We start from the raw sequence: 22,346 nt of genomic DNA, 5'->3' as shown, positions 1-22,346 counted from the left end.
CTCATGGCGGAGGACCCCGAGCCGCTGCTCTCCTCCCGAGCCAGGTGAGCATGAAACCCGGGAAATTTAAGGGACATCATCAATCCAGGACAGCAGTGGGACACAATACTGGAATAAGGGAGTTTCCTGCCACATAAGGGACGGTTGACAGCAATGAGGCTAACCGATGCCTATGGCAACTAGAATGATGTGTTTAGGGTGATGTTCTTGTAACAGGGACACTTGAGCTCTGTTTGGGTGTTCTGTATACAGGGCCAGCTCAATATATGTTGCTGCTTGAGGTGAGTGACAAGAAGGTGCCCTCCCCCAAGGCACATTTAAAAACCAACAACCAGTAGTAGTAGTAGTAGTAGTAGCAATAATAATAATAATAATAATTTATTTATACCACTCTGGGCGGCTTCCAACAAAATACTAAAATACAATAGTCTATTAAACATTAAAAACTTCCCTAACAGGGCTGCCTTCAGATGTCTTCTAAAAGTCTGGTAATTGTTTTTTCCTTTGACATCTGGTGGGAGGGCATTCCACAGGGCGGATGCTACTACCGAGAAGCCCCTCTGCCTGGTTCCCTGTAACTTGGCTTCTCGCAGTGAGGGAACCGCCAGAAAGCCCTCGGCACTGGACCTCAGTGTCTGGGCAGAACGATGTGGGTGGAAGGCCAGTGTATTCCACTGCAGTTGAGGGCAGCAGGCTAGCATAGGAGGTCAAGGGCAGGTCACATGGCACTCCCAGCTCAGCCCACTCCCTGCCCCATGGCATCTACCCTCTGAGGCAGCTACTTCAATCTGCCTTGTTGCATTGCTGGTCCTGTCTGCACATGTGTAACTTCCATACATGATCAAGATGAGCAGGGACCAGTGTGATAATCTTTAGCCCCCAACTCATTGAGGGCAACTATGCAATGTGGGATCTTCCTCTACTTAGGGAAGCTAAATAGAATCAATTTAGAATTCTGATTATGTAGGGTTTTAAGTTGTACTGGGAGCCTCCATGTGTAGGAAAGGCTCGCTGCTTCACACACAACCAATAGAAATGGTTGGCTTACTTTGGAACATACACTCTCTTAGAGGAAGGTCTGTAGTTTAGTGGTAGAGCTCATGGCTTGCATACAGAAGGTCTCTGGTTCAATTCAACACTCCCTTCTAAGCTAAATAGAGTAATAGCATCACAGTAGACAGGAGATCCCAGTGTTTCTAATGTCCATCATACCAGGCAGCAGACGTTTCCACACTACCTTTATAGGTTGGTAGTGAAATGCTGCAATAGGATTAAGGGCCATTTAACTCAATGAAACTTACTTCTAAGAATACATGTATAGGATTCATTTGTAGGTCTCCATCTTCTAGCAGGGGGGCACAGCCAGTGCAGCAGCCAAAGTTATCAGGGAACAGTCTGGTATTATTCCTTTTAAATAAAGCAAATACGTACCTGGCCGAGAATCATGATGCAAGTCATGCTACTCTTTCAATTTAGATGACTACTTCATTCAGCTTCATTGAAATTCTTCTCTGGCATATTCCTCTGAAAGTTCTTTCCTCCCTACACCCTCATAGAACACGCTTTAATTAAGGTTAGATGCAATGAGAGTAATTAATAATCTGGAGATTAATTGCTAAATCATGATTAGGAGATGGCTACTAGAAAAGGTTATAAATTAAGTCTTAACTGCAAAAGCAGTGAATGATTAGCTGCACTTTATTTATTTATTTACGTAAAAGGCGGGATAAAAAGGAAGGGAAGGAAACATAGTTTGGGGAACAGCGGTTGATTGAGATGGATGGAGTGCAGTAAAAGGATATAGAACAATGAGTTTAGGAATATGTATGCTAAGATGTTGATAGCAACTGGGAAGCTGACATTTCTAGGCTTGGGCATACTACCCTGGACTTAACCAATATAATACACATCAACATTTGACAGGTCTCTCTTGGGAACTTGTGTAGCACCTCTTTTCCCCCCCCACACCTCCATTTGCATCAAGCAAAGATTCAACTGGTGCTGAAAAGTGTTATATACTTAATGATGGAGAAATACCGTATTTTCACTCCACAAGACACACTTTTTTCTTCCTAAAAAGGAAGGTGAAATGTCTGTATGTCTTCTGGAGCGAATGTGTGGGCCCTGGAGCTGAATCGCCTGAGTGTGGCGCGCGCCATTGCCCTGCCCTCCTGGGTTGCCGGAGGCCTCCCTTTCCCCCTGAAGCCCTGGGAAGGTTTGGGAGCGGCGGGCTGGCTGTGCGATGTTGCCTCGTGCTCCCGGGCTCCTCTCTTTGAGAGCGGCTTTGCTGATGGCCTCCCCTTTCCTCTGATGGCTCTGGGGATGTTGGCTGAAGGGTGGCGAGAAGAGGCATCTGCTGAGAGAGGGGAGGAAGAGGACGCATAGGAGAAGGACTGAGAAGTGGGGCGAAGGGAGAGGAGGAAAGTTGCCTCGAGTGGAGAGTCATGGCAGAGGGCAGGAGAAGCAGCAGCGAAGGGGAGAAATTGCAGACGTCGCCTGCGGCGTTTAGGTGAAAGGGACGGAGAGGAGGAGGCTGGAAAAGGGGCCTGTGCTGCTTGGGAAGGGGGAGAAAAAAAGTTGGAAGAAGGAAAGCCTCCCAAGCTTCCATGGGAAGAGAGGCTTAGGATGGAAGCTGCGCCCCGCCAACCATATGGCTGGCGGGCGCGCAGCTTCCTCCAAAAACTAACTTTCTTCCTCTAAAAACTAGGTGCATGTTATGGAGCGAAAAATACGGTGAATACATTTTGGTTTCTTTCCCTTTTTCATTTTCCAACCTTACATTCAGTGTTCTACATCTCCACATCAGTTTGTGATTATGTTTTTCCAAAACGTCCTTCTGAAAATTTATCACCATTCTTGGGCAAATTTCTCCTTATGCACACATGTTTATATGTGATTTTAGATAATAGACACATTTTTCTGAAGCACTTTCCCTTGATATCATGCATTTTTATACATTGTTTTCAATGTATTTTTGTACGTATTATGAGTCTGGAGAACCACACTGCAATATTTGGAGGGTATGAATTTCAAGGGATAGTTCCATTGTACTATGAGGCAGCATGTTTATGCTGGGTAAAAGAATGGATAAAGTTAGAAAATAATGAATTATTAGATCTTGAAGGGTTTGATAACAGATTTGGATGGCACGCATATCTCTGGTGTGAAAAAAGGAGGGTTCACAAAGGATTTGGAAACCACATCTTCAGGGTTTCATTAATTGAGGTGTGGGAAAGATATAAAAATATATTGGAACCAAAAGTCCCACACTGGCTGTCCCCGTTGGAGGTAATGAGTGTTAAGAAAATTAATATGAGGAAAAAATGGGGTACATACAGTGAATTGGTGACTAAAGAAGGAGGGAAATGGAGATTGAAGCCATACGAACAAGTCAAAGAGCATATATATGATTGGCTGCATTATCGTCAGGTAAATGAAATAATTAAAAAAGATTTGAAGGAAAAAGGTTATGTAGAAAAGGAATCAACTTTCCAAAAAGACATAATAAACAATGAATATAAAATTCTGTCAAAAATGTATAAGATATTGCTGGAGTGGCATACTAAGGATGAAGAGGTTAAATCGGTAATGATACAGTGGGCAAAGGATTTTGGGTATAATATTCAATTTGAGGAATGGGAAAAACTGTGGAAAGAGAATATAAAATTCACGGCATGTATGCTGCTGAAAGAGAATGTAATGAAAATGTTTTACAGATGGTATATGACCCCTGTAAAATTAGCAAAGATCTATAAGGTTGATAACAAATGTTGGAAATGTAAAGCTAAAGAAGGGACGTTCTTTCATCAGTGGTGGGAATGTAAAAAAGTAAAAAGTTTCTGGGAAATGATATATAATGAGATGAAAAAAATGTTAAGATATACTTTTGTGGAAAAAACAGAAGCTTTTCTTTTAGGGATGATAGGAAAGGACATAAGAAGAAAGGACTTAAAACTCTTCCAATATGCTGTAACGGCAGCCAGAATCCTGTTGGCCCAGAAGTGGAAACAAGAGGAGATACCGACGATAGAAGAATGGAGACTAAAACTGATAGACTATGCAGAACTGGACAAATTAACTGGAAAAATCAGATATACTAAAGACCAAAAGTTCATCGAGGACTGGGGAAAATTGGTGGATTATCTGAAAAATATATGTGGTACAAATACAACGTTAGCGGGATTTCAAGAGGCACTGTAAAAAATTAAATAAGTATTGTTTATTAAAAATAATGGGATTAAGGAGAAATAATGGCAATATTAAAAAAAGGGAATGAGTATTAAAGATACAAAAATGGATGACTTTCAGAGACGCTGAAGGAAGTTCAAAACAGACATAATTTGTTGTATTCGGATTAAAATGTATAACTGGTTGAAAATTAATAAAAAATTATTTTAAAAAAAAGAATTTCAAGGGATAGTTCCGTTTCATGTCTTGCATTGTTTTGGAATGGACAAATTAGGCTTATTTGTTTATTTATTTCACAAAATTTATGCACCAGTCTTACAAGGATACCTGCTGGAATTCTCTTTTCTACACAACTACACAGTTCTTCTCTCCCTGTATGCTCCTGCACTGCCCCAAATAGGGGAAGTTTAATTGCACAAGTGGGAGTTCTTGTGCAAATGGGATGACTTTGTTTGATCCAGTGCATTCACACAGCAAGGCAGAAACCTAGATTTCTAAGTATTATGGGGATTCCACCATCTGTATGCTTGGGAATGGGGTTCAAAGTGAAAATGAGCCACAGTTCCTTCAGTTTTTAAGAGAGCAATATATGATTCCCCAAGCCAAATGCTGCTACAGTAAAGAATTTCTGTTACAGGGAAAATTGTTGATGTTATGAATATGGAGCTGCAACACCATTTAATCCATCATAGGAGTCACAGGAGGCTTGAATATTGGCCCAGGATATGAAGGTGACTTCCTAAGATATGGATTCTAGGTGCTCTGATATTATCATATATTACAGCTTGACTAGATGATTATCTTAATCAAAGCTCCCAAAATGTGTCATTACTCATGCTGCCTCTTTGACAGCTAGTGATCCATGGGCTGATACATTTCTTCATAATAAGAGAACCGGTAAACAATGTTCTCAAGAGATAGTTAACTTTGCATCTATTTCCGCAAGTGAGCCCCATTTCAATATGATGAACAAAGCTGAACTAGGTTTTCACAGCTGGGTTCCTAGGCAGAACATACGTAGTGGCCATCCTATTGACCTCCAAGCCTCTCCTTTTTCTAAAACAATTACATGATTCCCAGGTATGATCCACCCTCTATTGTGTGGGTATGGTGGTCCCTCTCCCTACCTGGCCTGGTCCCCTGGCAACGCCTCCCAAGGTGGGATTGGGTAACTTTTTGAGGTAGGCAGAGACCTCCAGATATCCAGCCTAGGGAGGGCGAAGCCAGGCTATATGGCCGGGAGCCCCATAGGATCCAGGGGGGGGGGGAGCGGTCATTAAATCACTGTGGAATTTTCTCACACACCATGGAAATCAATGAGATTAGCAAAACCATAATAATTATTATTGTTTAAATAATTGTATTGAGTTTTATATTTTTATCATAATAATAACATATCAAGCAACAAAAAATGCAATTCCCAGATCTCCCCCTCCCCTCCATAACTTCTCTCAACCTCCTCTCTCTTCTGGTTTTTTACATAATAACTTCTCCTGCTTCCTTTATTGTATCTTAATTTTGAATTCTTTAAATAAAGTAAGTCTAAGTGTTTACTCAAATCCTGCTAGTGAGTCCATTTCTTTACATTGTTTCTGTGGGTATGACATAAATGGTTCCCAGTCTTTTAAAAAATCTCTATTGTCCTTGTCTCTAAGCCTTTCAGTTAACTTTGCCATTTCAGCATATTCCACCAGAAAAAGCAAAACCATAATTAAAGAGTGTGAAGAATTTTGGGTTGATACGTATCTAGCATATTCTGTGTGAATATTCATGCAGATTCGTGTATATGAATATTCACTTATATGCAAGTGTAACATGAGTAACAGTAAAACATGTTACAAGTTGCCTAGCCTCAGAAAGGATATCGTAGAGTTGGAAAAGGTTCAGAAAGGGCTAATCAAAATTATCAAGGGTTGATCACCACATAAAATATCAATTCATACGAGAGGCAGTTCCACCTAGGATCCTCTGTGAGGTTGGCAGTAGCTGTGTGTAATCTGAAAAGCTAGAACAGGGTATCTCAGCCAACTAATAGTATGCACTGTAATCCTATATTTTTCTCCTCAGGAGTAATCCCCATTGAGTTCAATGGAACAGATCAGCCTAATGCAATGAAATTTTAGGTATTTAAAATTTAATTACTTCTACTGCCTACAGTTAAAAACTACTGTCTCTGGAATATCCAATTTAAGTATACGTGCCCTGAGAAGTGTCACTAATTTTATCAAACATTCCTTTGGTAGTTTATTAACATTTTGCCGCTGAAATTGCTCCATTTTAAAAATCTGGACAGGACCATCCATATTCACCTTGGGTTTCACTGTTCCAAAATTCAGTGATAACGAGAAATGTGTAAAATGCTTCTGAGAAATTTGCTAGAAATTTTGTTAATGAGATTAATTCAATTCAAAAATTTCTAAGGCTATTCCCACCACCCACCGTTCCTGTGTAGAACCTTCCATGCCTGTCATGAAATCCACTGTAGTAATCTGATGGAAACTCTGCAATGAAATCACAATAAAATCAATACACCTTATCCGGTTTAAATTGTGCTATTCTGTGAAATACTATTCAATTAAAATGACATACCTTACTGTTTGTTGTGTATGCATGTCTCTATATGTAACACTTAACTGAATTTAAACAAAAATTAGGTCTCGTATTTCTGAGTACAGCCAAATGATAAATTACCTTGTTTGTTAATGACCATATTCTGGTAGGATCATATACTTGTGCAATTAATTCAGGTAATTGTTACCAGCCTCAATAGATGAGACATATATCAGGGCTAAATGAGTTTCATAAAATCCTTGGCACAATTAATCAACTGAAGAACTGATCCAAAACATTTTGCTTCTTTGCTGATCTGTGAAGTGTTGAGGAACTGCCTAAAACAGTCCTCCTGTGTCCATTAACAGTTAAAATACTGTTTAGTGTTCTGTACAGAACTTTAAAGCACTAGCCAAAAATGTGACTCAGGGAATGCCCAGCCTGCAAAACTTACCTGCAATAAGTAAACAGATATATGGGCATATGAGATACTTGGCACAATATTAGAATTTATTATTTAAGGGGTTTATTATACCACACCCTTCAATAGAATTCCTAGTAGTGCTCATGGACTGTAGCCTTCAAAGCACTCTGTTTTCAGAAGCTCCACTGAAATTAATGTAGGCTGAGTTGACAGGGTGAGAGATGTGTACAGTTAATCTATGGAATTTGCTCCCAGAAGAGGAAGTGATTTATACCCTCCAACTGTCCCTATTTTGTAGGGATGGTCCAGGAATTACGAAACCCATCCCGGTTTATGGCCTCCGAGACAATATAACACCAGTCTGGAAACACCTTCATTGGCTCCTAGTACATTTCTGAGCACAATTCAAAGTGTTGGTGCTGACCTTTAAAGCCCAGTGGACCTGAAGGAGCGTCTCCACCACCATCCTTCAGTCTGGACACTGAGGTCCAGCTCCAAATGCCTTCTGGTGGTTCCCTCACTGCGAGAAGTGAGGTTTCAGAGAACCAGGCAGAGGGCCTTCTTGGTAGTGGCACCCACTGTGGAAAGCCCTCCCATCAGATGTCAAGGAAATAAGCAACTATCTGACTTTTAAAAACATCTGAAGGCTGCCCTGTTTAAGGAAGTTTTTAATGTTTGATGTTTTAGTGTGTTTTTAATATTCTGTCGGGGGCTGCCCAGAGTGGATGGGGAGGTCCAACCAAGTGGCCGGGGTATAAGTATGTTGTTGTTGTTGTTGTTGTTGTTGTTGTTGTTGTTGTTGTTGTTGTTGTTGCTGCTGCTGCTGCTGCTGCTGTTGTTGTTGTTGTTATTCTGGAATGTCCCTATTTTACCCAGCAGCACTGCCTCTGAGCCCAGGGAGGAGGATGTGCTGGTGCCTTCCTTGGGCGGCAGTGGCAGCTGGAAAATGAGCATCTTGTTGCCTCTCCATGACTTTTCCATGGCTGCTGCCAACCACCTACCTTGGGCGGCACATAGCAGCTACTGGAGAGTGAGTGAGGAGGAGAAGTGAGAGGAGGAGGGGATGTTGCTGCTGCCAAGGCCTAGCCTCACATGATGTGCCAGCTCTGACGGGCAGACAGAGGGCAGGACTCCCCTGGGTGGGAAGAAAGGGAAGAGCACAAGGAGTCTTGATTTTATTTTATTAATTGCTTTGTGCATTTAATCTTTCCCCTTTCTAAATTTATTTATGGGTGTGTGTTTTTCTTTTTGTAAATCTACCAACATACATACATACATACATACATACATACATACATAAATATTTATACCCCGCCCATCTGGCTGAGTCTCCCCAGCCACTCTGGGCGGCTCCCAATCGAGTGTTAAAAGCAATGCAGCATTAAATATTAAAAACTTCCCTAAACAGGGCTGCCTTCAGATGTCTTTTTAAGATAAGTTAGCTGCTTGGGAGGGCGTTCCACAGAGCAGGTGCCACTACCGAGAAGGCCTTCTGTCTGGTTCCCTGTAACATCATTTCTTGCAGTGAGGGAACCGCCAGAAGGCCCTCAATGCTGGATCTCAGTGTCCGGGCTGAACGATGAGGGTGGAGACGCTTCTTCAGGTATACAGGACCGAGGCTTAAGGGGTTTTCTCACGATGGTGAAGGGTGTGTGTGCCAATATAACCAATAAAAATGCTTCAGATGACCCCCTCCCCCAGATGACACCAATCTTGGAACTGAAGAGATCTTCACCATCAAATGAAAGATCTTTGAGCACGAAGGATCTCTTTCATAATAATGCCATGGAATTCAGCCAAGTTTGTCTTCACAACACAGGGACCCACCACTACTGCATATTATGTGAAAAATCTCCCAAACAGTGCCATTCTAGATATAGATATAGATATAGATATAGATATAGATATAGATATAGATATAGATATAGATATATAGATATTTACAAGTGTGTCCTATTGAATTCAGTGGTGCTTACTCCTAAGTACACAATTGCATCCCAGAGGTGGTGCTTTTAAGGTGATTTGAAGATGACTTGAGCAGGAAGCTGCTCCCCTCACGTTCTGAGGTTCCTGATGAAGGAAGCCGGGGCCACCAAATCTCCATCTAGAGCTTTAGATGTTTCTCTAGATGGCCCTGCACGTGCACAGAACCCCAAAATGGTGACTAAAGAACTCATGAGATCAGAAGCCTTTAAAGGCTGCTGCAGTCGTGTATGCTTGCTAGTTGATGGCTACAGCAAGTGATGACCTGCCTGTGTGAATGAAACCACCTACCTCAGACAACAGATAGAACTTTCTATGCTGACAGATATAACCTCACATGCAACAATTTCCCATGGAGTCAATGTGTACATGCAGGTATATCAACTAATATACATGCATGTGAAAATCAGCCACAAAGGAGGTTAAAAAGTAGTAACTGTTATGTCACCTATGTCCATTTCTGAAGCAGCTTACGGTCAGAGGTCCTAGCCACTTGGCAGATCCAACCAAAAATATATTAAAATCGTGTAAGAAGGATGAAGCACAGTAAGTGTATTTAAACGGCAAACAGATCCCCTCTCCTTTTCAAGTAGTATAACAATATTTAATGTCCCTCCACTTCTTTATGCTTTAGAAATAAATACCTAGGAGGAAAACACTTTGAATGACATATTCAATTTTAAAACAGAAGCTTTGTCTCCGTAGTTAAGTTAGGAAATGAAACCTTGCTTTATTGGAATGATACGTCTCTAACTGCTCATATATAAGCAAAACACTCACGTTAATACAATACAAGGCAATATAGAATTACACCCTTGTCCCCTCTATCTACAAAGAAAAAATGTTGTTGGGATGCGGTTTCTCTCTCTATTATGTACAATGACTATCATGGGAGCAGCTTTAAAGTTATTATGCCTCAAGCTCCTGGTGTCTTTAGTGCAGAGTAGTTCAGCCATATTAACCAATTAATCAGTGTTTGGTTGAAATAAAACGCTAACACAATGCAGTCTCGACTAGTAATTCAAATTACAGGACATACCTAAAAACACCTACTCAGAAGTAATCCTGCAATGGGTCCTGCAGGGTTTGATGACAGTTAATCTCAGGAAAGTGTGCACAGGAGAATTGCATTTAGGGTCCAATCCAATGGATATTTGTTTGCAAGCATGGCTTATTGAATAGAAATGAAAATTTTGAATAGAACTCCCAAAGGATGGTTGCACATCAGATATAATGGGTACCATTCACCAGAGATTGAAGTGTACTTTAACCCCACTGAATTAATCAAAGTAAATGAGGGGTGGAGCTATGAGAGGAGCACAGATAACAAAGCAAATAGGGATTATTCAGGGGCCTCCACTTCCCCTGAGTAAAAAATAAATAAATGCTGGCAGTAACACTGAGTTGGATCAGGAGCCCCAGAAACCTTCCTGTTACTGTTGCACTATTTCTATATCATTCTCTGTCTGTAAAGCTCTAAATTTACCTATATATAACTGTGTTCCACTAGGACTAAGGGCTTTGCAAGAAGTGACTGCAAAATGCAAAATATTACCTGCTGAGCACCAAATAGATCTGGATTGGGCTTTTTATTGTTGTTGTTATTAAAGCACAGCTGCAGAGCGGTTGGTGTGGTTTTTTTTTTAAGCTAAAAGCTTCATTTAAGTTTTAAAAATATCCTTTGCTGTTTTGCTGTAACAAGCAAGGAAGCAAGCAAAAAGTCCGGAACTCTTCAGAACTCTACAGGAATCCTTCAAGAGAGTTTCATATTGTGAAAGCTTAAGGCCTATCTGAGGACACAAAGAAAGGTTGGTGGGAAGCTGCAAAGTTTATATTGTAATGTAAGGATGAGATGAAGCCCTTCCCCACCCTACAACTTTACCCACAGAAAGGCCCTGGACCTATTACTTTGCAATTTGGCAGGACTAATCCACTCTGGTAGTGATGTATGGAAGTGAGAGCTGGACCATAAAGAAGGCTGATCGCCGAAGAATTGATGCTTTTGAATTATGGTGCTGGAGGAGACTCTTGAGAGTCCCATGGACTGTAAGAAGAACAAACCTATCCATTCTGAAGGAAATCAGCCCTGAGTGCTCACTGGAAGGACAGATCCTGAAACTGAGGCTCCAATACTTTGGCCACCTCATGAGAAGAGAAGACTCCCTGAAAAAGACCCTGAAGTTGGGAAAGATGGAGGGCACAAGGAGAAGGGGACGACAGAGGACGAGATGGTTGGATAGTGTTCTCGAAGCTACCAGCATGAGTTTGACCAAACTGTGGGAGGCAGTGGAAGACAGAAGTGCCTGGCGTGCTCTGGTCCATGGGGTCATGAAGAGTTGGACACAACTAAATGACCAAACAACAACAACAAAAAATCCACTCTGGAGAGATTCACGTGCCTGTAAATTTCACCCACTTCAGCCAAAAGTGTGCAAGGAGATGGCTCTTTTTAAGCTGAATTAAGACAGAATTAGAAAGTGAACAGAGGAACTCAGAAACAGATTGGAATTTGGAAAAAATGCACAGATAGAGAGAAAAGTTAAACCTTGGGGTGGAGGGAGTGTACACTGCCATGGATTAGCTGTGCTTCTTTGACTTCTGGATTGTAGATTATATGTGTTCCCTTTCTTCAACCTTATAAGTGGTGGTAGGGCCCAAGAGTACATTGAAAAGTGCATCGTAATAATTGCTAGAAAACAAATATAAGAAACAAATACAAATAATCTAATATATTTGAAGCAGACCTGTGACAAATACGTCTTTATCATCCCTGTACCTGGACTTTGTGGCCAGGAGAATTTTAAATTCTCATTGAGGAAGAATGAATGAATGATTTCTCTCCTTATTTTACCACTGATATGTAGAATCAAAGAATTGAAGAGTTGGAAAGAACCCTGAGGGTCATCTAGTCCAATCCCCTGCAATGCAAGAATCTCAGCTTACAAGCATCCATGACAAATGGCCATCCAATCGTCTTAAAAACCTGAAATGAATGAGAGTCCATCACCTCTCAAGGGAGTCTGTTTCACTGTTGAACAGCTCCTACTGTTAGAATGTTCCTCCTGATGTTTAGTCAGAATTTCATTTCTTGCGACTTGAAGCCATTGGTTTGGGACCTAGCTTACAGAGCAGGAGAAAACAAGCTTGCTCCTTTTGACAGACTTTTTGGCATTAGAAGGTGGCTATCATATCTCCTCACAGTCTCCTGTTTTCCAGGCTAAATATACCCAACTCCTTCGACTGTTCTAAATAAGCCTTGGTGTCCAAACCCTTGGTCATCTTGCTTGTCCTCCCCAGTGCGTGTTCCACCTTCTCAATATCCTTCTCAAATTGTGGCACCCAGAACTGGTCACTAGGGCGGTTCATAAAAAAACTTTTTTTTTTTAAATGCCTCCCCAAAGGTCTTATCTTACTATCAGTACACTAGGGATTATATAGCTATATATGAAATTTCATGCGTATCAGTTAACATCTTGACCCTACTCCACTGAATTGAAATTTCAGCCTCCACGACATAGGAAAATGGCCAAGTAAAAAGCTATTTTCGTGGAGGAGGGTCAGTTCGTGGGCTGGATCCTGGAAGAAATTGGGCCTGATCTGGCCTGCGGACCTTAGTTTGCCGACCCCTGACCTAGATTGATGAGTGGTGAATGTAAAGGTTGTGGTACCCATCGTCTCCCTGAGCTGAAATCGCCTTCCTGCCTCTGCCATGTGATCCTTTCTGATGTTGCTCCATCCTTTTCTGCTGTTGTAAAATTATCTAGAAAGCAGAAGTCATAGGAATTATTTCTCCCCCTCATTTCAGTACAGACAAAAAACATTGATGTGACAGGTTACAAAAGGTCATAATAACTTGCTAACCTGTGGAGCAGCGACTCATTCCTATTTCTTAAGACTGATTATTTTGTTTGTAGTGTATAGTAAGTCAGACAGCTGGGGGGAAACTGGATTCATGCCACACAGGTGTACTTATAAATTTACTATCATTTTTATGGAATAACTTAAGTGACCTTATCTGTGTATATTTGGAAATGTAATCAGGCAATGGTGAAAAGGGGATTATTATTTTTTCCTATTTGTGTGAGAGACAAATACAAGCAAACATTTGAGTAACTAGGATCAAGTTATGGTCAACAGAGTTTTACAACATGCATTTTAAATGGCACCACCTTTGCTACAGACTTATGCTTCGGGAAGCTAATTAAAAACAGGTGCTTGGTTACAAGGTCTGGGTGAGACATAGAAGGTTGTTAGAACCAAAAACCCCATGGTGGGTCTCACCGCTAAAAGTATTATTGGTTAAAAAGAAAAATACTATAGGAAAAATGGCAACTTACCAGCAGCTCCTAAAGGAAGAACAGGGCCAATTAAAACTAAGACCATACAATGAGGTGACCCAATACTGTACCACATGGTTACAATATCACCAAATTGCACAAATATTCAACCAGGATAAAGTAATAGGATTTGAAAAAGAAGAATCAAAATTACAAAAAGTATTATTACAAAACTCAAAAAAATATATATCCAAAATGTATAATTTATTATTAGAATGGGAATTAAAGGATGAAGAAGTAAAAGAAGTTAAATGGGCATGTGATATAGGATATGGAATTCGGCTGGACCAATGGGAGAAATTATGGAAATATGACATTAAATTCACGGCATGTTATACAATAAGAGAAAATTTTATGAAAATGGTGTACCAATGGTACTTAACTCCAGTAAAATTGGCTAAAATTTACAAATTAAAATCGAATACCTGTTGGAGATGTAAAAAAGAAATAGGAACAATGTTTCACATGTGGTGGGAATGCCGACCTATTAAACAATTCTGGAATGAAATCTGTGAAGAACTCAAAAAGATGTTTAAAATATATTTTAGTAAAAAACCGGAGGCATTCCTTTTAGGTTTAATTACAAATGATATCCCCGAAAATCAAAGGAAAGTATTCCTTTATGCAACAACAGCTGCCAGGATGCTTATAGCTAAAAACTGGAAAGGCAGAAAAATTCCATCAGTGAAAGATTGTCAAATTATTATTTTTTAATACATAAATCTGGCAAGACTCACAGCTTACATAAGGGGACAATCAGACCAGAAAGAATGGGGTTGTGCTAAAGAGTATATGAAAAAACATTGTTCTGGAGTTAGTATATTGGTATGTAATGAATGATGCTTTACAGGGTTAAAGAATAAGAAAAATGGTGTAAAAAAGCACAAAGATGGAAGTAATCTAATTAGACACAACAATACAGTAAGAGTAAATTTTTTGAGGTCTTAGAACAAAGGAAGGAAGTCAATTTGTGTTTATGTATGTAATGATATGGTTTTGTTCTGTAGATGTGTGCTTTTTCATTTTTGTTTAGTTTTGTTTTGTTTCCTTTGCCTTTTTTTTCCTTTTCCTTTTCTGTATTTTTTATATGTTCCGGGGGTTTTTGTCTGTATAGTATTATTTTGGATTCAATGTTTGAAATTTTTGTTATGATTCTGCATTGAAAATTAAAAAATTAAAAAATTAAAAAATTAAAAAATTAAAAAATTAAAAAATTAAAAAATTAAAAAATTAAAAAATTAAAAAATTAAAAAATTAAAAACAGGTGCTTGGTTAATTCATTCTGGAGGTCCGTTCTTAACCTGAAACTGTTCTTAACCTGAAGCACCACTTTAGCTAATGGGGCCTCCTGCTGCCTTCGCCACCGTAGCACGATTTCTGTTCCTACCCTGAAGCAAAGTTCTTAACCCGAGGTACTATTTCTGGGTTAGCAGAGTCTGTAACCTGAAGCGTCTGTAACCTGAGAGGCTCAGACGAGCCTGCAACAAGCAAACCGCTATGCATTTAAAGGGGAATGTTTAAATTCTGCTAAGATACAGAACTTGCTAACGCAAGTTAGGAAGGATATCATTAAACAATATATCCTCTTCTGCCTCCCTGAACATTCCCACACGACCAACAGTCATGTCCCATTTAAGTTCTGTTAGGAGAGTAGTGCTCTCCTAACAAGCCTAAGCATCCTAAACAAACTACAGTGCTCAGGGTATTTTGAGGGGAAGCTATGACTATTTAAAGTGGTGTGTTTCTGTGATGCTGTTTTAAATGTATAATAGTGCATTAAATGTGGTAACATTTAGCATTCCTTGTGTATTGACTGGTGCCATTCTGGCTACACTAGGAGCTACAATTGGATAAAGACTACACTATTCGTATAGTATTAGCTATCCTTCAAATAATCTAGAAAGGAAATGTAAGATATGGTTTAGTTTGATTTCCTCTTGCCGTACCTTTGAACAATATAGAAGTCTAGGACAGGGGTAGGCAACCTAAGGTCTGGGGGCCGGATCCGGCCCAATTGCCTTCTCAATCCGGCCAGCCGATGGTCCGGGAATCAGTGTGTTTTTACATGAGTAAAATGTGTCCTTTTATTTAAAATGCATCTCTGGGGTATTTGTGGGGCATAGGAATTCGTTCATTTCCCCCCAAAAAATATAGTCTGGCCCACCACATGGTCTGAGGGATGGTGAAGATCAGCCCACGGCTGAAAAAGGTTGCTGACTGACCAGCAGAATTCGAGACCAGGGAGAAGAGAAGGTGGAAGAAGATTGGAAGAAATTTAAAGACTATTTACAGAAATACGGCAAAATTAAAGAAGTTTAGAAAGAGACTGGTATTAAACAATTTGACTTTTGCATAAGCTGTTTTTAAGATTGTGTGTAATATATTATTATGAAAAAGCAGGTAATGTTAAATCAGAAGGATTTGCTAAAACAACAAATTAAAATTGAATGCAAAAAGGGAGGCGAGAGGAAGTCAAAGGAACAAGTTAATGAAAGGACATTTTGGAAAGTTTAATTTTATGTGCTTTTTTTTCTTTTGTGTGTTTGATTGTTCATCTTTCTTTCTTGTTTCGTATTTTTTCTTTTTTTTATTTGTGTAGTGTGTAGTGGCTTTTTTTAATTGTTATTGTTATTGTTGAGTCTATTGTTAAAACTTCAATAAATATAAATTTAAAAAAAGAAAAGAAAAAGGTTGCTGACCCCTGGTCTAGGAGGTGGAGATCAGCTCAGTTTGCATTGCAATTCAGAAAAAAAGAAGGGCAAATATGAGTTTGGTGCTTTTACAAATAGAAGCTCTCTGGACAAATATTATCCCATTATATTTTTTAAAAATAAAACTCATAAAAATATGTAGGAGATTCTCACCAATCTCTATGTACATATAACTTGAGAATCTTTCATTTGTAGTTCTTTCCCCCCTTTTTTAAAAAAAGCAATTTAGTGAAATCCCTTCTAAAATGAACATAGGAATAGCAGGCAACAATGAATTCTTTTCTTTGTAGTATTTAAAATAAGCTAATAAATAACTGCAACACTTACAAAGTATGTTTTAAAGTGCTGCCCTTATGATTTCGATGTACATCACTGGTATTTCACAAAGAATGAAGCAGTGGCATAAATAATGGGCAGTATGTTTCAGCATCATGCTTTTCTTGAATTTCCTCCCAGATACTATATACTGAATTCTGATTTCCCTCCAAGCAATATGGATTTTTGTCCATATTTGGTTGTCAATCATCCTGCCTGTTGTTCATTTTTACAGTCCACATCTAAATAGATCTTAGGAGATAGTTAGAAGTTACTAACAGAAAACTGTCAGAACTTGAGTGATTGATCGCACCATATTGCCAAAGAAAATCTTATCCTTTAAGAATATAGGATTACTATAAATTGCAGAGTAAAGTTTATCCTCTGTTTATCTAGAATTATTGTATTTATATTCTTCATAGAAATTCCACAACTAGTATCAAAGTATTAGTAAAGCAGTATTAAAGTGTCAGAAATAAAGCACACTGCAAGCTCTTTGAAACTGAATTATATCTTCCTCATGCTTCTGCCCAATATATAAGTCAACATGGCCTCTGCCCTTTATTATAAGGAAAGTTTTAAATGATTTGTGTGTGAGAGAGAGAGTTGCCACAAAAACTCTATTGGCTATTTCATTTACCGGGGGACAAAGAAGCCCTCACTGTGGCCCCCGAACATGGGAACACAAGGGAAAGTGACCCTTGGGCTTAAAAGTGTTCTCTAGTAAAGGTAAAGGGACCCCTGACCATTAGGTCCAGTCATGACCAACTCTGGGGTTGCGGCGCTCATCTCACTTTATTGGCCGAGGGAGCCGGCGTACAGCTTCCGGGTCATGTGGCCAGCATGACTAAGCCGCTTTTGGCGAACCAGAGCAGCGCACGGAAACGCCGTTTAACTTCCCACCTATTTATCTACTTGCACTTTGACGTGCTTTCGAACTGCTAGGTTGGCAGGAGCAGGGACTGAGCAATGGGAGCTCACCCAGTCGTGGGAATTTGAACTGCAGACCTTCTGATCGGCAAGTCCTAGGTTCTGTGGTTTAACCCACAGTGCCACCCACATCCTTAAAGTGTTCTCTACTCCTCCCTAAATTGTACCCCAAAATAAGGGTTTCAAAAGTTAGTGCCCCAGGTGTGTGGATAATGTACCTGCTTCTACAGTCACTTCAAGACAGAGAGGCTGCACTAATGGGCAACTGCAGAGTGCATGCACCAAAATATACAAAATAAGGCATGCTCTTATAATATTCTCTCTCTCTCTCTCTCTCTCTCTATATATATATATACACATATATATTCAAGCATCTCTAATTCTATATTGATTTCAGTGGGAGCACAACCCCTATGCATGCTGACACAGAAGTAAATTGCACTGTGTTGAGTGTGGCTTTCTGCCAGATCATCATACACAGGATTCTAGCCATAATCGTCATCTTACATTCAAATCAGTGGCTTTAGCTTGGGAGAATCTGCCCCATAATATTGTTTGCAGCGTAGAGGCACATGGATGGGTATATGGTTAGTGTGACCTGTGGGTGGCAGGATGTGGGTGGCGCTGTGGTCTAAACCACTGAGCCTCTTGGGCTTGCTGATCAGAAGGTTGGAGGTTCGAATCTGTACAATGGGGTGAGCTCCTGTTGCTCTGTCCCAGCTCCTGCCTACCTAGCAGTTCGAAAGCATGCCTGTGCAAGTAAATAAATAGGTGCCACTGCAGAGGGAAGGTAAACAGTGTTTCTGTGCTCTCTGGTTTCCATCACGGTGTCCAGTTGCACCAGAAGCAGTTTAGTCCTGCTGGCCACATGACCTGGAAAGCTGTCTGTGGGCCAATGCCGGCTCCCTCAGCCTGAAAGCGAGATGAGTGTTGCAACCCCATAGTCGCCTTTGACTGGACTTAACGGTCAGGGGTCCTTTACCTTTCAGTGTGAACTGCCAGGGAAACAGAAAGAATGGTTAAGTAAGAGTTTTATTATAGAACATTCAAACTGCTTCAGAAGACAGTTAATAAATAGTCTGAGAGTGGTACATGGATGGCTCTGTCTTTTGGTTTATTAAATATATCCCTTAGGTTTTGCAATATTTCATAACTGAAAGGGAAAAAATCCAATCTAAACAGAAACTGAAATATGTTCTCTTTTATATATATATATATATATAAAGAGTAACCCAGCACCAAGCATATTCCCAGGCTGTGATGCTGTAGTTAAATATACCCTATATATGATACATCATGGCCACATTTTTCCATCTTTCTGAATGTGGGTCAATATTTCAAACATTAATTAATTCTTTAAAACCATTTGTTCCAATGGATAGCAAACACCAAGGTATGCAACAATGCAATTTAAAATGAAATAAAAAAAACCCACCTGAAAACATTTTAAACATTCTAACAGCATTTAAAAACATTTAATAACATTGAGAACCTATAAGAGTAGAGTTGTTTCTTGGCTCTCGAACAGAATGCATTCCTGGAGTCTGCTTGACCCCAGAACTGCTTGAAAACCAAGGCGCGGCTTCTGATTGGCTGCAGGAGCGTCCTGCAGCCAATCGGAAGCTGTGGAAGCTGTGCTGGACGTTCGGCTTCCGAAAATTGTTTGGAAACCAGAACACTCACTTCCGGGTTTTGTTTGTTTGAGAGCCGATTTGTTTGGGAGCCAGAACACTCACTTCCGGGTTTTGTTTGATTGGGAGCCGATTTGTTTGGGAGCCAAGGCGTTTGAGATCCAAGATACGACTCTATGTGAAACAATCACATGCCCTCACAGCTAATAATTCCAAGGTTGCCAGGAAATGCATGTTTCAGCCATCAGTTGCCTGGTTAAACAGGGACCTTCTGAGTGCAACCTAGATGTTCTGCAACTGATCTACAGCTTGACCCCTGACTTGAAGCACCAGGCTCCCTAGACTTGGTAAAAGGTAAAGGTACCCCTGCCCGTACGGGCCAGTCTTGACAGACTCTGGGGTTGTGCGCCCATCTCACTCAAGAGGCCAGGGGCCAGCGCTGTCCGGAGACACTTCCGGGTCACGTGGCCAGCGTGACATCGCTGCTCTGGCGAGCCAGAGCCGCACACGGAAACGCCGTTTACCTTCCCGCTGGTAAGCGGTCCCTATTTATCTACTTGCACCCGGAGGTGCTTTCGAACTGCTAGGTTGGCAGGCGCTGGGACCGAGCAGCGGGAGCGCACCCCGCCGCAGGGATTCGAACCGCCGACCTTTCGATCGGCAAGTCCTAGGCGCTGAGGCTTTAACCCACAGCGCCACCTGCGTCCCTTTTCCCCTAGACTTAGGAACCCCAAAATAGACTCAAGAGCCTGGGAGCCTGGGTGCCTTTGTTTTATGAAACTCTAATATGTTACCTATTTGCAAATAATTTGTTAAAGCCTTCCACTTTCCATGCGTTCCTGTCCCTCTCCCACTCATCAATTCCCCTGCCAGTAAGAACTTTAGACCATGAATATGGTGGCCTCATGAGAAAGGCTGCCACTCATGGCTAACCTCAGTATGGACATGTGAGAGGAACGGAGTACTTTTTACCTGTCACTGCCAGAAGAAGGAGCCCCAGATCTCTTTCTACCCAGGTTAAGGGCACTGTAGAATTACTGTGGGCAAGCACATTGTCTTTCCAGGCCTTTAAGAGCTGTCCACACATTGGGAAGAGCCATCTGCAAAGGGGTGGCTGCTCTACTTGTCTAAGTAGGTCCCACAGAGGACCTTAAGGTCCATAAATAGCAACACCCTAGAGGTCCCGGGCCCTAAGGAAGTTAGATTAGCCTCAACCAGAGCCAGGGCCTTCTCAACACTGGCTCCAGCCTGGTGGAACGCTCTGCCTCATGAGACCAGGGCCCTGCAGGATCTGATTTCTTTCCGCAGGGCCTGTAAGACAGAGTTGATCCGTCTGGCCTTTGGCTTGAATCAATTTTATTCCCTCCCCCTCTTTCTTTTTTCCTTTCTCCTCCTGTGAAGAGGCTGCATTTTAATGTATTTCAATCTTGTTTTTTAAGTTGCATTTTAATCAGCTTGTTTTTATTATTGGTTGTTAGCCCCCCTGAGCCCAGTCTTGGCTGGGGAGGGCGGGGTATAATTAAAATTTATTATTATTATTATTATTAAGCACTCAACAAGGCCAGGTTGCTTAGCATTTCCATTTCCAGGTAGAATTTGTACACGTAGCCTATGTTATTACACAAACATTTCTGGAAAGCCAAAAAGTTTCAGAACGTTTAGACACATCTCTCGGAGATGTTCCACACAACATGGGACAAAGTTGAAGCTCATCCATAGGACTGGGCTTATAGTGGAAATATAGAAAAGAATTCTGAAAATGCTATTAGCATTGGGCATCAAATGGTCACAGTATTCTTGAATCTGAGAGCTTTTGTAAACAAAACAATAATTCAAAGGGAATGACATGTAGCATGTTAATGATCATGTTTAACACCTGCACGTGAATTAGGACGCCAGTGAAGAACCACGCTACTCTTCTGACATTAAACATACAGGCCAATGCTTTGGCAAAAACCAAAACTTGTCAATTAGCTAGAGACATTGCGGCAAGCTATTAGCAAACCAAGTTTTAGCATAGGATCACATCAGATTGACACTGTAAAGAAAGTCTGGACTTTTCAAGAGCTGCATGCACAGCAGAAGATATCTAAAAGTGACTTATTATAATATGAAATAGAGCAGATTGCAGAAAAGTTTATTGGTTTTTATTTAATTTTAATTTTTTTGCTCTTCAAATTCCTATTCCCTGCCTTTGTGTTAACTAATCCAAGAGCAAAGTCACCTTGCTGGAATAACAGGTTGGAAACCAAACTGTTCTTTCTGAAAGGCCTGGCAGTGTTTCTGTTTATAATCCTGTGTGTGTGTTTTTATCCCAGAAAATAGAAAATGCTATTGTTTCAAATCACGTTTGGATTGATGCTTTGCATATAAATTGGAATCAAACTGTCAGGTATTGTCAAACGCACAAAAATTATCTAAGCTGCAGTCAGCATACGGAATTCACTGCAACAGGAGGTCAAAGACAAGCAGAATAGCTGAGCTTTTATAGTGCTGAAGAATTTCTATGCCAACTAGTATCTCTGGATATGAATGCTAATATAGGGATAAATACATTTCACGCTTCCAAGCATAAATGCATCACCCCGCAGGCCAGTAAGTGTTTAATCCCCCCTCATTCAAGATAACAGTTCATTGTGCTGACTTTCATCATGGTGTCCTATGTGAGATAGCTGACTATGCAACTTGAAATTCTACAGAGATTCCGAAAAAAACAGTAAGACTGGGATAATCTGCCCCCAGGAACTTATGGGGCTCTCTGCCCCATAAGCATATCAGAGGGGAAAGAAATCCCAAGCCAGACAAGATCTTGTTCATTGCTCCTGGAACTACATTTAACCTGCATCAAGAATATAAAGAACTATGTGGAATGCAGCCAGTCCCCAACCAAAAGAGGAGCATAGGTAGGGCATATATTACTCTGATAACCTCTAGATATAGTACCCAAATGCTGGCCTCATAGGAATTCACAGCTGTACTTATTTTTATATCCCACAACTATCAGCAAATTCAGTATAATTTCCTGTGATGCAATTTCCCCCAGTGATGGGGAAATTGACACTCGCGTTGCAACTGAGATGTGATCACAATGTGACAATACTGCCTCAGCAAATAAAATATTTATATCAATTGCAGTCATCCAAGAGGTAATAGGTCAGCTGTGCTCTATATCTCTACAGGAAGTATCGGGTAATGGTCTGTGTCAAGATGACATTATTGTGTTTTGTCCTCCTTCCCATCATCTTTGCTTAAAAAAGAAAGAAAAGAGAAACCAGTC

The sequence above is a fragment of the Podarcis gaigeae genome, assembly GCF_964106915.1.
Source record: "Podarcis gaigeae genome assembly, chromosome: 9".
Classification (NCBI taxonomy): Eukaryota; Metazoa; Chordata; class Lepidosauria; order Squamata; family Lacertidae; genus Podarcis; species Podarcis gaigeae.
The sequence above is the reverse complement of the archived record's forward strand: the minus strand, read 5'-3'. Positions refer to the sequence as shown.